This window comes from Harpia harpyja, chromosome 1 (assembly GCF_026419915.1).
Source record: "Harpia harpyja isolate bHarHar1 chromosome 1, bHarHar1 primary haplotype, whole genome shotgun sequence".
NCBI classification, from domain to species: domain Eukaryota; kingdom Metazoa; phylum Chordata; class Aves; order Accipitriformes; family Accipitridae; genus Harpia; species Harpia harpyja.
The window spans coordinates 35,606,922-35,619,559 of record NC_068940.1 but is presented as its reverse complement, the minus strand read 5'-3'; the positions used below and the strand labels follow the sequence as shown (position 1 = coordinate 35,619,559).

At 42.4% G+C, this 12,638-nt stretch overlaps 1 long non-coding RNA gene across 1 annotated transcript; it reads left to right on the top strand.

Annotated features, from left to right (window-relative positions):
• The first annotated feature begins 4,846 nt into the window (after positions 1-4,846).
• On the top strand, positions 4,847-11,306 carry LOC128141742 (uncharacterized). The gene is made up of 3 exons (XR_008235162.1): positions 4,847-5,756; positions 7,716-7,773; positions 9,533-11,306. It is a non-coding gene; the product is annotated as an uncharacterized LOC128141742 (long non-coding RNA).
• Positions 11,307-12,638: the final 1,332 nt, after the last annotated feature.

Genomic DNA, 12,638 nt, shown 5'->3' with positions numbered 1-12,638 from the left:
TGCAGAACTCCCACTGGTGTAAACAGGGAAGAATGGAATGTATCATCTGTTTCTTGTTTAAAAAAAATCTGTTTCTTTGTTTAAATACTTAAGAATGTGAATGAGTGATGAGAAAATAGAGTCACTCCAGTTCAGCAGGTACGTTTCTACTAGATCCAATGGAGTTGCACCTACTTAAGTGGGTACTAAGTTTAGCCAAAATATATTTTCAGTATCAAGCCAGCACTGGTAAGTCTCTCTTGTTTGGTGATACAGTTCTGTATTAATATGTTGAGTCCTTACTCTCCTGTTGGAATCAACTTCTTATCTGTCAGCAAGGTTTCAGAATTATTTAGTCATCGCATTAATTGTTCAGACTAATTTCAGAAGGGCATATTTTCCATTACGTTGCTGTGCACGTTAGATATATTCAGTTGGGAGGACAGAATCAAACTTTGAACTGATTTGTTTTCCATTACCCAAGTTAAGAGAATGCATTAGCAATTTATTCCTCCCTGGAATTATGGCAAGATTCTCCTGTGAAGTACACACAGCTGTATCCCTTCAAGCATCAAACGTGTAGTGAGAGCTTATTCACACGCAAATAAGTGTTAGCGCATGCTCTGGAAATGTATTAATTTGCTATTCTATGGCAGTTGCCTGTCAAAAAAACCTGAATGGAGTAGAATGTAAGATTCTAACGTGTACACAACACTAACCACAGGAATGCTAGATTTATAAAATAAATTATTTTCATTAATTTTTTGAAAGTTTGCTGTCAATGTTTGTGCTTTGTTGCAGAAAAATAATCTTTGGCCTGAAGAGCAGCTCATTTAAACCCCCCAAAATGGGGACTTAGCTTATCTGAAAATTGTTCATAAACAATCTTAACCTTCCTCCTGCTGGTCTTGCATGTCAGTGGTCTTGCATGTTGGTTTAATGAAGTGTATTTCGGAAAACGAAGCAATTGACAAAAAGCTTGTCTGCTAAAGCCTTTCACAAATGAAAGCAAGACATGTTTGCACAATGGCAAGCAGTCAGGCAGAGTATCTTAATTTACCATCTGTCAGATGAAATGTAATAGCTGAATTGGTGAGTGCTCCAGCCTAGCTCCTTGGCTAGGAAAACAGGTTAGTTTGAATCATTCTTCGGAGAAGTATGGATTTGAGATAGAGGTGTGGTTAGGTGTATGTGGGAAATTTCAGTAAAACTATTGCTTAGGCCTAGTTCAATTTAATGGTGGTTAAGTGCTGTTTGCAGATGAGGTGTTTGGGCAACTGTCCAGAATAAGGAATTGTGTCAAACCAATATCAAAAGGTTTTTACTATCTGGCCTTTGAAATGATAGAAGCCACTTATTTCTCATTTTCTTTTCTGCTGTTGCTGTTTGTAGAGATGGACCAGGGCAAAATGAAATGTTAAGGTTTATGCTGTTACGTTTTTACATCTCCGGATTCACTAGCTAAGTGTCATTTGCAGTCTGGGGTAAGACTAACTTCTTTCAAAGTGAATCTCCATCAAAAACTTCTATGTAAAACATTTCCCTTAGGTTGTTCAGCTTACCAGCCAGGTGAGAATCATCATCTAGTGCTGCAACACAAAATAATGAATGGAACAAATTCGGAATAAAAATAATTCCCTAACAAAATTTTCTACACTAGCAGTTGCAGTATGCACAAAATGCTCTAAATGTGCCATTTAAAGCTGTTGCTGTAAATCTCCTGTTATGCCAGGAGATGGCAGTATTGATGGCTTCTTAAGGAAAGCTTTCCCTGCAGCATGGACTGCTGCTCCCTTGGCTCCGCCGAAGTTCCCTTTGGAGCTAGCAGTGCCATGCCGAGCTACTGCACGTGTGCTGTAACACAAGATACAGTTACTTGTAATATCAGGCTATCCCAAAATACTCAGAGAATGGAAGAAGATACATACAAGGTGGAAATATTTTTTAATTTGAGTTCTACAGGAGTATACATGATACCTATCCATAAATGTAAACCAAGACCTTTTTAGAACAAACTATGAGATGCTCTTTTAGCTGCTTAGCGAGATGTCTGTATGGCTGCCTGAGTTTTGGGGACCTGGGTAGTATTAAAGGTGTTGGTAGCATGTTTGGGGACCAGGCATTTAAGTTTAGAATTAGGCGAGGGTGTAGCTGAGGGAATTAGCACATGAGCTGGACTATTGGCTACTAGCGTTCTAATTAACTTCCCTTTCTAAGACAAATCTTAATAATTTAGACTGTTTTTCATACTGCTGTCGTAGGAGACTCTAGGTTTAAAACTGGTAAGCAGCTCCAGGCTTTTTTCTACACTGGATTTCTTGAAGGAAGAAAGAAAAGAGCCAATAGAAATACTTCACTAAAAAACAAACAGGTAAGCTCAGTGATATGCTACTTAAAAACAAGGGCACTTTTTTCAAAAAATTTGAAATGCAATGTCTGTCTTATTTTAATTTTCAAAGCTTGGAAATGCACAAGATAACGAAAGTGAGAAATAGTCTTGAATTATAAGATTTGAATATGGTTTTAAATTGCTTATTTACCCCATGCAGCTATTTTGTCCCTGGGGCGTATGTGACCAGTAGCCCCTGCTCCCGACTCCTGGCAATGTGGTTAGCGTAACTAACGCCATTTTATAAGGCAAGCAGCCATTCTCTGTGACCGAGCGGGTCATGTATTTGTTCCCTTTCCCTCTGTCAAGCCCTGAAGGTCCTGTGAACCAAGTAGACAAACCAAACAGATTTCTTCTTCACCTCCCTGCCGGCCTCAAGATTCCTGGGCACCAGGCCCATTACTCCCTTGCTGGCCTTGAAGGTCCAGGCGCCCGGCCAGCCAGGTGGTGTTGATGACCCTGTCGCAGAACGGGGAAGCGTAGCAGCACACAGAGCGCTGTCTATAAAATCAAGCACTTGGAAGCCTTAAGTGGGGAACTGGGACCCAAACTGCTGCTGGAGAGTGAGACCCGTGACCCCCCCTTCCCCGTGGCCAGGGATGCCTCCACTGTCGTCTGCTTCCTCCGAGGACTGAGTGACTCGTATTCTTTTATATGATTTTTTGAGTCTAGATTATGATTGTTATATTGATACAGCAGACCATGTATTAAGATCCATCCTGATCTTCAGAGGGGCCAGGTGATAAATTATGTTGTATTATAAATTCTGTATTATGCTATTCATAGATTGTACTAATTGCTTCTACTTGTAGAAATCCTGTGCCATTGTAATCATAAATTCTGTGCTACGCTAATCATAATACCCTGTTAAGAAAATAAAGCTCTAACTGTAACTGTGATTTAGTGTCGTCATCGTTCTGCCAAGGATCCCTAAAAGAACCTGTCTGTCCCCTTAGTGGCGGGTGACAGGCGTACTTTAAAAGAAAAAAAACACAACCCAGTAATATCTGCATTGGCAGAATCTTGTCTTTGCACACCTCAGGCTGTGAGTTGGGGTTGATAGAACTGTGTATTTCATCCTACAGCTCATGTTCAAACAGCTAATAGCCGTTTATTCTTATTTCCAGGTAAGCTTAGGTTTATATACAGGCAGTACAGAGACCGTCCCACTGCTCTCAGCTATAGGACAGCCATTTTAAGTGTGGAAACTGCTACTGTTCTTTCCTTGCCAGGTCAGAATAAACGAAGCAACATCAGCTGGCTGGCTGTGATGGTTTCAGCAGACAGATGCTAGTACTTCCATTGTGCGGTATGTTCTGTGTACACATGGAGCAGGCTGTGTTCCCAAGAATCTGCAGCAGGAAACAAGCTCATAAGAATACAGCTGCTGGAGTGGCACGGTGGGATATCGCAACTACAAGCATTATGAATTCAAAGCAGCCGTGGTCTGTCTGCACTGCCCCGGGTAGGTCCCGCTTGACACAGCAGCAGAGGCTGGAGTCAAGCTTACAGATATCTATTTCACTTTGATCGGACTCGTTCCTCAAATGCAAAGCAAGCCTCTGTTTATTTGTACCATTTACCTGCTTCTGGAATGGGGGCAGTGCTACATTAGGTGAAAGGGATTTGCGCCGTTTAGGACTTGCTTGTAAGGTAATAACGAGACTGAGGCAATATCACAAAGGACGCCGTGTGCCTCGGGAGCACTTGCGCATTGACAGGGCAATTCCAAATGTTTGTGTTGCATCAGTTCTGCAAATACTTTTTGTTACAGCGCATAAAAGATACAATACCTGTCAACGTTAGCTTTGTAAAGAGAGACCATTTTCTTCTGTTGACTAATTATCCAGTGAATATATTCAGTTTGAAGAGACACTTCAATAATTTAGCAGGCATGTGCCACGTAATATAGGAGCTTTTGTCTTACTAGCAGCATAGATCTTCAATCATGTGTAACTCAATCTCTGGCTTTATGTATTCAAGGAAGTGTTTGGTATAGCTCCTGTATCAAGTGCCACTGAAAAGCAGGCCTAGATAAAAGATTAAGGTAATGCTCTTAACTGTGAATAGGGAAAGTTTACCCTTTACTGTCCAGTATATCTTTTGCACTTGCTTTTCACAAGTAAAGTATGTATATGCTGAGATCCAGTAATGAGTTTGTTGTAGTAATAGAAAAATGCTGGAAACTGCATGTTAAATACCCAGGTCAGTTAAGTCTCTCCTTACTTTACGGTGTATTAACAAATGCTTTATAGTTTGATACTGCTTGCTTTCTGTCAGTAATGTTTCTTAAATGTAAATGATTAGTGTTGCATTCTTTGGTTTGCTGGACCAGATAAGGAGAACGATAATGTTCAGTTCCTGGAAACATGATAGAGCAAAACTCAAGTAACGGATTTTCTTCAGACCCTCCCAAGGTACTTAATCACAGTTGTGCCGTCTCCCAGAAAGGTGTAAGTTCAAATGCCTTTTTCTGAGCCACTGTCAGCTGGTTCAGTCACCTTCCTCTGCTAGCCTACAATACAACTACCAGTCTACAGCAAAGGGAGATACATTTTGTTTAGAATAGACTATGATTATTGTACTTGGTAAAGTGCAGAGATAATGCAGTAGCTCAAACTATTCTCAAATGACTAAAACCAGAGTTAAAATACAATCTTTCTTTGGAAGGACAGCTGTCTGCCATGCTCCTGCTGTAAGACAGTGGGATTTGTATGGACTCAAAAGGACAGATATCACTTACTGACAGGTAATTGCTTTCTGCAGATAGCTGACTCTTTTCCTTGGAGGTCTCCTTTTTCTACATAATGTCCATTCATGGTCTAAAGCAGCAGGGTTGCAGACAGTAATTGGTTGATTATGCATTAATGTTTAATTTATGGAACAGTACCTATATATTTGTAAAGAACAACTTTTACGTCTGTTGAATGTTGTCAGAGTTCAAATATTAGTATGTAGCATTTCAGAAACACATTCACTGAACTGAAATGGCTTTTCGCAAAAACACAGAAAGATGAGAATGTCTATTAAAAGAGAACAGCTTAGCAAAACCTTTTTCACTGAACCCTTCTATCGAGCTTTTGTTCAGCCATAGGCTGTGCGATGCAGTTCGAGTCATTCTGTAACGCTGACCTGTGTCTTTTGCAATGGCTTAGGTCATCCTGTTCATCATCTGAGCACCTTTCTTTGGTGGTCCTGCCAGCAGCAGTGGGGAAATGAAAGAGAAGATTGAACTCTCCAAACTATTCTGAACATGGCTTGGCCCAGGGCAAAGTTCCTCAATAGTAACTTTCCTATCACAGAGTCATCTGAGAACCTACTTGCTACTGTCTTGCTCTTATTAGGCCTCCTTATCTTTATGGACAGTGCTGTCAAAGCTGCCCTTCTGGTAAGGAAACAGAGGAGTTGGTTTTAGTTCTTGTAGGCTGATGAAAATGTCCTTTGAGGTAGGACTGGCCTTGGCACCCCCAGGCTGGCAAAAGGAAAACCATACTCCGGTAAGCAGAATGGATTTCCTGATTTAGTACCAATCCATACGCTTCATTCACGAGCATGACTTTACTTCAAAAATACAGATCAACTGATCTGTCAGCCTTTTTGTCGTTCTGAGAATGCATGTAATACATACCCTCTGTATTGTCTTATGCTATTCTCTGTGTGCTTATCCACTAACTAAAAGCACAGTGTAGTGACTGGTCTGTGTGATTTAGCAGGAAATGGCCTGCCTTTGTTTCACTTGTCATGTTCAGCTGATGTCATTGTCCTGCTGCAATGTTGGGGACATGGTGTTGCTGACAATTGCCTGTTGAGCTATTGATGGCTTTTCCTCGCTAGCAATGACTGTGATGCCCCAGCCGATTGGATGTGAGTGTTGTACTGTAAGGAACTGGATGGCATCACCTGAGTGAGCTTTGACCCTTGCGGTCTGTGATTGTGCTGCCCTTCTGTGGCAGTGCGGTAACCGAGTTTTTTATAAAAGGTACATTTTAGGCCTTTTGAGATCATGTAGAAGCTGGAATCATTCTGCCCAGATTTCAGTCCAGGTAACTGTGTTTTTTCTTTTTAAATATCATGGATATAGCTTTTGTATCCAGTGCTGATATGTTGTTTTGATGTCTTGATGGTTCGTGTTCATATCCTGTTCAGAGCCACTGCAGTGAATCTTTGCTGCCTTTTGTTTTAATAGCATAGACATGGTGACTAGAAGGCTATAAGAGTTTCTAACTAAACCTTTAAAGAAGGTTAATTACATACCATGCTGATCATCTATTTTTTTTTTTTTGTGCGTGGTATTCTGTACTTGGCCAGGTTCGTTGCAGGCATTAAATACCTTCTAAAAGTATCAGAAATTGGAAGGCTGATAATCAGAGTAGATGGATTATTTATCTCATTGGATGTGACAAGACAGAAGAGTCTCTATTAGTAAGGTCCAAAATACAGCAACCCGGAGAAGAGGACACCACCAGGTTAAGGAGGCGACCCAGATGTATGGATCAGACCTGGGTATGCTCGCCTGTGGGAAGGTGGATAGAAATGGCCTGCCTGAGGTCTGACCCAGTGCTATCGATGTGTTTCAGCTCTGAATTAACTTTTCTTTAGCTGTTAAGAATGTCTGTTATGCCCATACAACTGTGTTGTATGTCCTGGAGCTGAGACATCTTGTTTAATGTTCTTCTGCGTCCTGACTATTCCCTGGTTGGAGTGGGTGGACGGTTCCTGCTCGGTTTGTGCTACCAGTGTCACATGCAATCCCATGGAAGGGTCATGGGATGTGGCCCTGGCAGAGATTGTTAGGAACCTTCTGGCATTTTCTTTTCTTTTTTTGAAATCAGAAAATACCACTTAGTTCTAACATAACAGCTCAAACAAATATTTGAAGAAAAATAAAAATAATTATTAATGCTGTTTCAAAATGCCTGAAATTTTCTGCTTCCTTCCTTTAGAGAACATGAAATTATTTCTTGCTCATTTTAAAATGTAGTTTGTGGTTTTCAAAGTGCTAATAAAAGTATGAAGTAACAATTAATATTTTCCCAAAGTACAACATAAAATCAAAATAGTGAAAACATTTGTTGAACTATTTTGAGATGTAAGCTTTGCAGTTAGACTCAAGTGGAATGGTTTTTTTTAAAAACTTTTTCAGGGAGGAAACCCCTTTTGTTTGATAATAAAATCCCAGCCTGAGAGAGATGGGACAATACTTCATTAAAGAGAGCCAGAATTTCTGTGCAGAAATTCAGGAAAGGAACAGTATCTTTACTGGAGGTTGTGTTTAGCAGATGATGACTAGTGGTTTTGTCTCTTTATCTTTCTCTCCCTTCTCCCCATGCCCTGCCCTGCCCTTCAGGTTTGGGGATACCTGAGCCTGTTCCTGAAGAGACTCTTCCTCCATGGTATCACCAAAGGTAAACTTGAGGAAACGGGCAGTATTTTGGCCTTCATATTTAATGTTCTTCTGACATCACCTAATGCTGTCAATAGCAGCAATATGTTTGCTGGATCTCTCTTTATCTTGCAGCTTATGTACACCATTACTTACTTACTATCAGTGGAGGAGTTGTGGTAGAAAATCTGGATAGAAACTTCTGGTCCAGGAATCAACGCGAGTTGTTTGCTTTGTCCTGCTCCTTTTCTGTTTCTAACCTTTATCGTCCCTTTCCTGCCTTCTCCTACAAAGTAAAGAAGAAACTGAAATCAGCTAGTGAAGGGGTTCGTGGATTTGTTGTGTAATTTAGCTGCAGTATGAACATCACAGCACTTTTCATTAGTTTATTCACTAATATGCCAAAGAGCGATCATCTCCAAGGTCACAGGAAAGGCAAGGGTTACCATTGCTCTACACCAAGACATTACAATACTGATGATGACAAAACTATTTGGTATAGATGCCAACCATGCCAGAAAACAAGTCACCATCCTAATCAAGGGCAGTATTTTCATTGCTCAGAAAGCCAGCACAGCTCCCTGCTGTCAGACTGTGACAATCCCCAGCTGGCAGGCCCGACCAGATGTACTGCATCCTCGCTGCATTGTCATTCCAGCTCCCCAGCATGCTTTGCCAAGCCTGGGTACAGTCTGGTTGACTGGGACATTTACACACACAACTCCCAGGAGGCTACCTGTGATGAACAGCGCATCGTAGCTCCTGGAGGAGAAATTCCCCAAGAGCAGAGTAACCAGCACCCATTTGCTGATACCAGCACCAATAAATGTAGGTTTGACCACTCAAGGTGCGCTGCAGCATGTGTTCACCGCTAGTCCACTGAAGCAACTTTCCTTGCTGACCCAATCCTTCCTGGTCCCAAACAGGTGGGTCGTTCTTCCCCTGTGACATGCGTGATGGGCACAAGAGCATGGGGAAGAAAAAGCGCCAAGCTACTGTGTTGCAGCTGAGCATAGCCTCCGAGAAATTCGTAGGAAACGGTGATGGTGGCAGTAAGACTCCCTGCAGCTCACACTGCCACAACTCATCTCCTGGTAGATAGGAGCAAAGGAAGCTCTGACAGTGGCAGCAGCCAGCAGTAGCAATTGGAAGTGGTATACCATCCAGTGGACTTTGATTCCTAACATTGCCTGTTGGTCCTGGGAAGTGCAGGACCAGAGGAGGGGCGAAAGAAATAGCAAGCTCTGGACGCATACCATCAATAAAGAACAAAGCACAACATTCCTGAATATAGAAGTTCTCCTTGCTGGTAGTTGCCAGGTGTATGAGCAATGTGATGGCACAGCCTCTTAGTTTCATTGGCCATTATTCCTCTTATGCCTATATTTTAATCTAGACTTCTACCCAAGGCTTGCATTGCAGCTCTGCCTTCCTGTGGCCAGATCCTCCAAGCAGTTATGAGCTCTGCAATGTCTCTCCCTAGCCTCTGTTTTAATTGTAGGGAATCTTGTTAGCCGTTACCATGATTACACATGTACACATGTACCATGATTACACGTACAAACACACAACTTTCATTTTGCAAAGGGATACCAAGTGGGAGGGCAGGCAGGTTTGGAGAAGTGGAACTAGTCTTTTAATGACATTTCCTTTCACCACTCTCTAAAATGTGTTTGTGGTCCAGCAGAGTCGCGTCAGGTGTCCCATTTGTTGCTTCTCTCAATCCAAGAGTTACCGATGTCCATATCCATGCGGCATCTTATTATGTTCTTTCATTGCAGGTTACTTGCATCATTGAAACGGATCATTCTGTGACCACTAGAGCTGATGGTCTGCTTCTATGTAACTAGTGTAGCCAGCAAAGGAAGTAGAGCTTACTCAGCATCCCCAGTTCCAAAATATTTCAGAAGAGGAAAAAGTCCTATGGAAAGATTCCTACTGAAGCAAAAGCCTATTCAAAAAGCAGTCCCAATTAGGACATCCTCTACTCAAATATTTTGTTACAAGTGGCCCAAAGAGTAAGAATTTTTATTTTTTAATTCTTGTTGCAGCAGCAGCTCTGAGTTAAGCAATGGTCATGGTGTGTTCAGGGCATCAAAGCAGAAAATCTGAGACAAAGGGCCCAGATGCAGAATTTCCTGCTATAACCTAAACCAAATGCCACTGAATGCAGCTTCCCTCAAGATCTCCCAGCTACGCTACTGTTCACAGCCTTGCTGGTGGCCAGCATCCAGACTGAGCATTAGTAAAACTAACAAACCAAACAGTTCCCACAGTAAGTCCCTTGCTTTCCAGCTAACTTATTTAACTGCGGAGCTTCTAAGAGGGATGTTTCATCTACTGTTGTTGCAATAACCAGTAAGCGGGTATCCATGACAAAACCAAAGGGCACTGCCCTACAGCAATGAAGTCTTGGCTAAGCAGCAGCAGAAACCGAAAAAGGTCAGAGCTCCACAGTAGCCCTGCTCCATTTTAAAAATAAAGCCCATCAGTTTCCTGAGAAATGATGAAGGAGGTTCTTCAATGGCTTTCAGATCAGACCTGGGATGTCTCAACACAATTCTCCCAAAGACACCAGGGGAAGAAAGGGAAATGCTCAGACAAGTATACAAGGAGAGCACCGCAGAGCTTCACTGACATTCATTCCACCGCTCCCTGCCAAGGGAGGGACAAGAACAGAAAAGACTTTGCGGCTTTGCAGAGAGCAAGGAACCGGGCTAGCTTTTCCCTGCAACGAATTTGCTATTCTTTCCCCATCTCTCTGTCCTGTCCTTGTGCTCCCAGAGGTACAACTCCCTTTGCCATAATTTGTTTTTCTTCCTTTACACGGGGACCATTTCTACACAGTTCTGTACCTGGATGGTCTTGCAGTGCCACCTTCTCTAAGATTTTCAGTGGAATCCAGGACACTTGGTTTGGTGATCTGCAGCTGCTCCATTTCATGTCTTGGATAATGCTGCTGAAGTCCACCAGAAGGAGCCTTTGTGTATCAGTTTTGCATAAGCCTCGATGAATATATTAACATGTAAGTAAAAAGCCAGTGAGTTCTCTTAACTATGTTGAGTTACCATAAAATTAATCTTCCCAGTCTGTATGAGAACAGGATGCTCTGGCTTGCAATACAAATCCTATACATTAAGAATATGGATGGTTGTACACAGCTCCTAAAGATGACTTTTCTCCCAGCCTCCTCATTGATCGACCAGTGTAGTTTTATTTCTTAATAACTACAAAGAACTAAATACAGCCCTACAATAGCACGTATCGGATACGCGTTCCCCTTTTTGTTTGCAGTCTGCTCTCAGATTGGTGCTAAGCATTGTCCAGCATTCCCCAAGGCAGCTTCGTACTTTGAGATACGCCTATCTCTGCGGGAGCTCTCTTTGACCACAGAAACTTGAAATGTACTCTTCTCAGGTACTCTTATCATGGTAGTAAAAGCACAGGAAGGTGTCGGCAAACTAGTTCTGCCAAACTCCTGTAGTTTTGATCCGATGGCTGGATTTAATCTGTTGGTGTTTTGGGGAAGATGACTGCTTATCACGAGAGCGAGGGGAAAAAATGTTAAAAAAAAAAAAAAATTAACTCCCATAAAGTTACCCTTACTCACTTTCTCTACTCTTTCCCGCTGTGTTTGTGGTAACGGCTCATTAGACCCTGTGCTTGTAATAGCTGTACCATGAGACAGGAGATTTCATTTCCCGTCCTGCTTTCCAGGGTGTGGCAAAACAAATGCACGCTCCCCCCAGCCACGCCAGCAGTGCTGTGGGGTCGGCAGTGTTCACCAAGTACAGGTTTAGCCCTAACTTCTTTCTTGCTCTGCTCTGCCTGTAAGAGAACTTCTGTTCCTGCCTCTAGGAAAGAAAAGGAACTGGGATTCCTCCTCTGAGAGACGTGGGGCTCGTGTTTGAAGAGGAAAAAATTATGTAATGTTTTTCTCTCCCTGACCAGTGCAAGCATCGAGAACTGAGAGAATTCTGGTAGCTTTTGAGAACTCTGTGAGCTTTGCCTCCCTTGCCGAGGAGCCGGATTCTATTTGGATGATTTGAATCTTTGCCATCATTTGGAGCAGAATGAAGGTCTGTAAAAGGACAGCGACTGAATGCCAACTGGGTTGTCATTAGCCGGGGCGGCCCAGGAAGCAGCTGATGTGCAGTTTGTGGTGGAAGTCATGCAGACAGAAGGGGAATGACTCAGTGGTGGAGAGGCCCCGGCCTCTGGCTGTATTCCGACCCCAAAGGTGTATTCCGGGCTTGCTGTTGGGATGGACCAGGGACAGCTAGTGGCTGCACATACACACATCACTGCATAAAACACAAAGGCTCGGAGGACTCCCACGTGACCGTCCCTTTTGCAGAAGGCTGTTAACGTTGCAGTGATGTTGGGTGCTGCTGGCCCAGCTCCATCTTTCTTCCACAGTAATCAATGGAAACGTGTCCTAGTCTTGAAGTCTGGCACTTTAGGAATGAAAAGCTTAATGGCTTTCCTTGATTTCCCCCCCCCCCCCCTCTTTCTTTTATGAAGCATAGGGTGTTTAGAACTATGGAAGCAGTGCAAGAAAAATATTAATGAATAACTACGGAGTGCAGACATTAACGCATTCCTTTCTCTTGAAATAATTGGCTTTTCTCTGTGGGCTCTGTAAAAGAAAAATGTCTATAGAGTCCGAACCTGCTGTATAGAAGCCAAAGTAGATGGTGATTTAGAACTTCACTGGCTTTTTTGCTAAAATATTACCTCTGCATTTATCACGTGGCAAAAAATCTCTTTCTATGCAAAATGATAACCCTGTAGAGGCAAGATAAATCTAAGGCACAGGGGCAGTTCTTGAGGTTCTGGCTGATCAGTATCTAAGTGATGGAAACTGTGAATGAAAAATGATTTCTA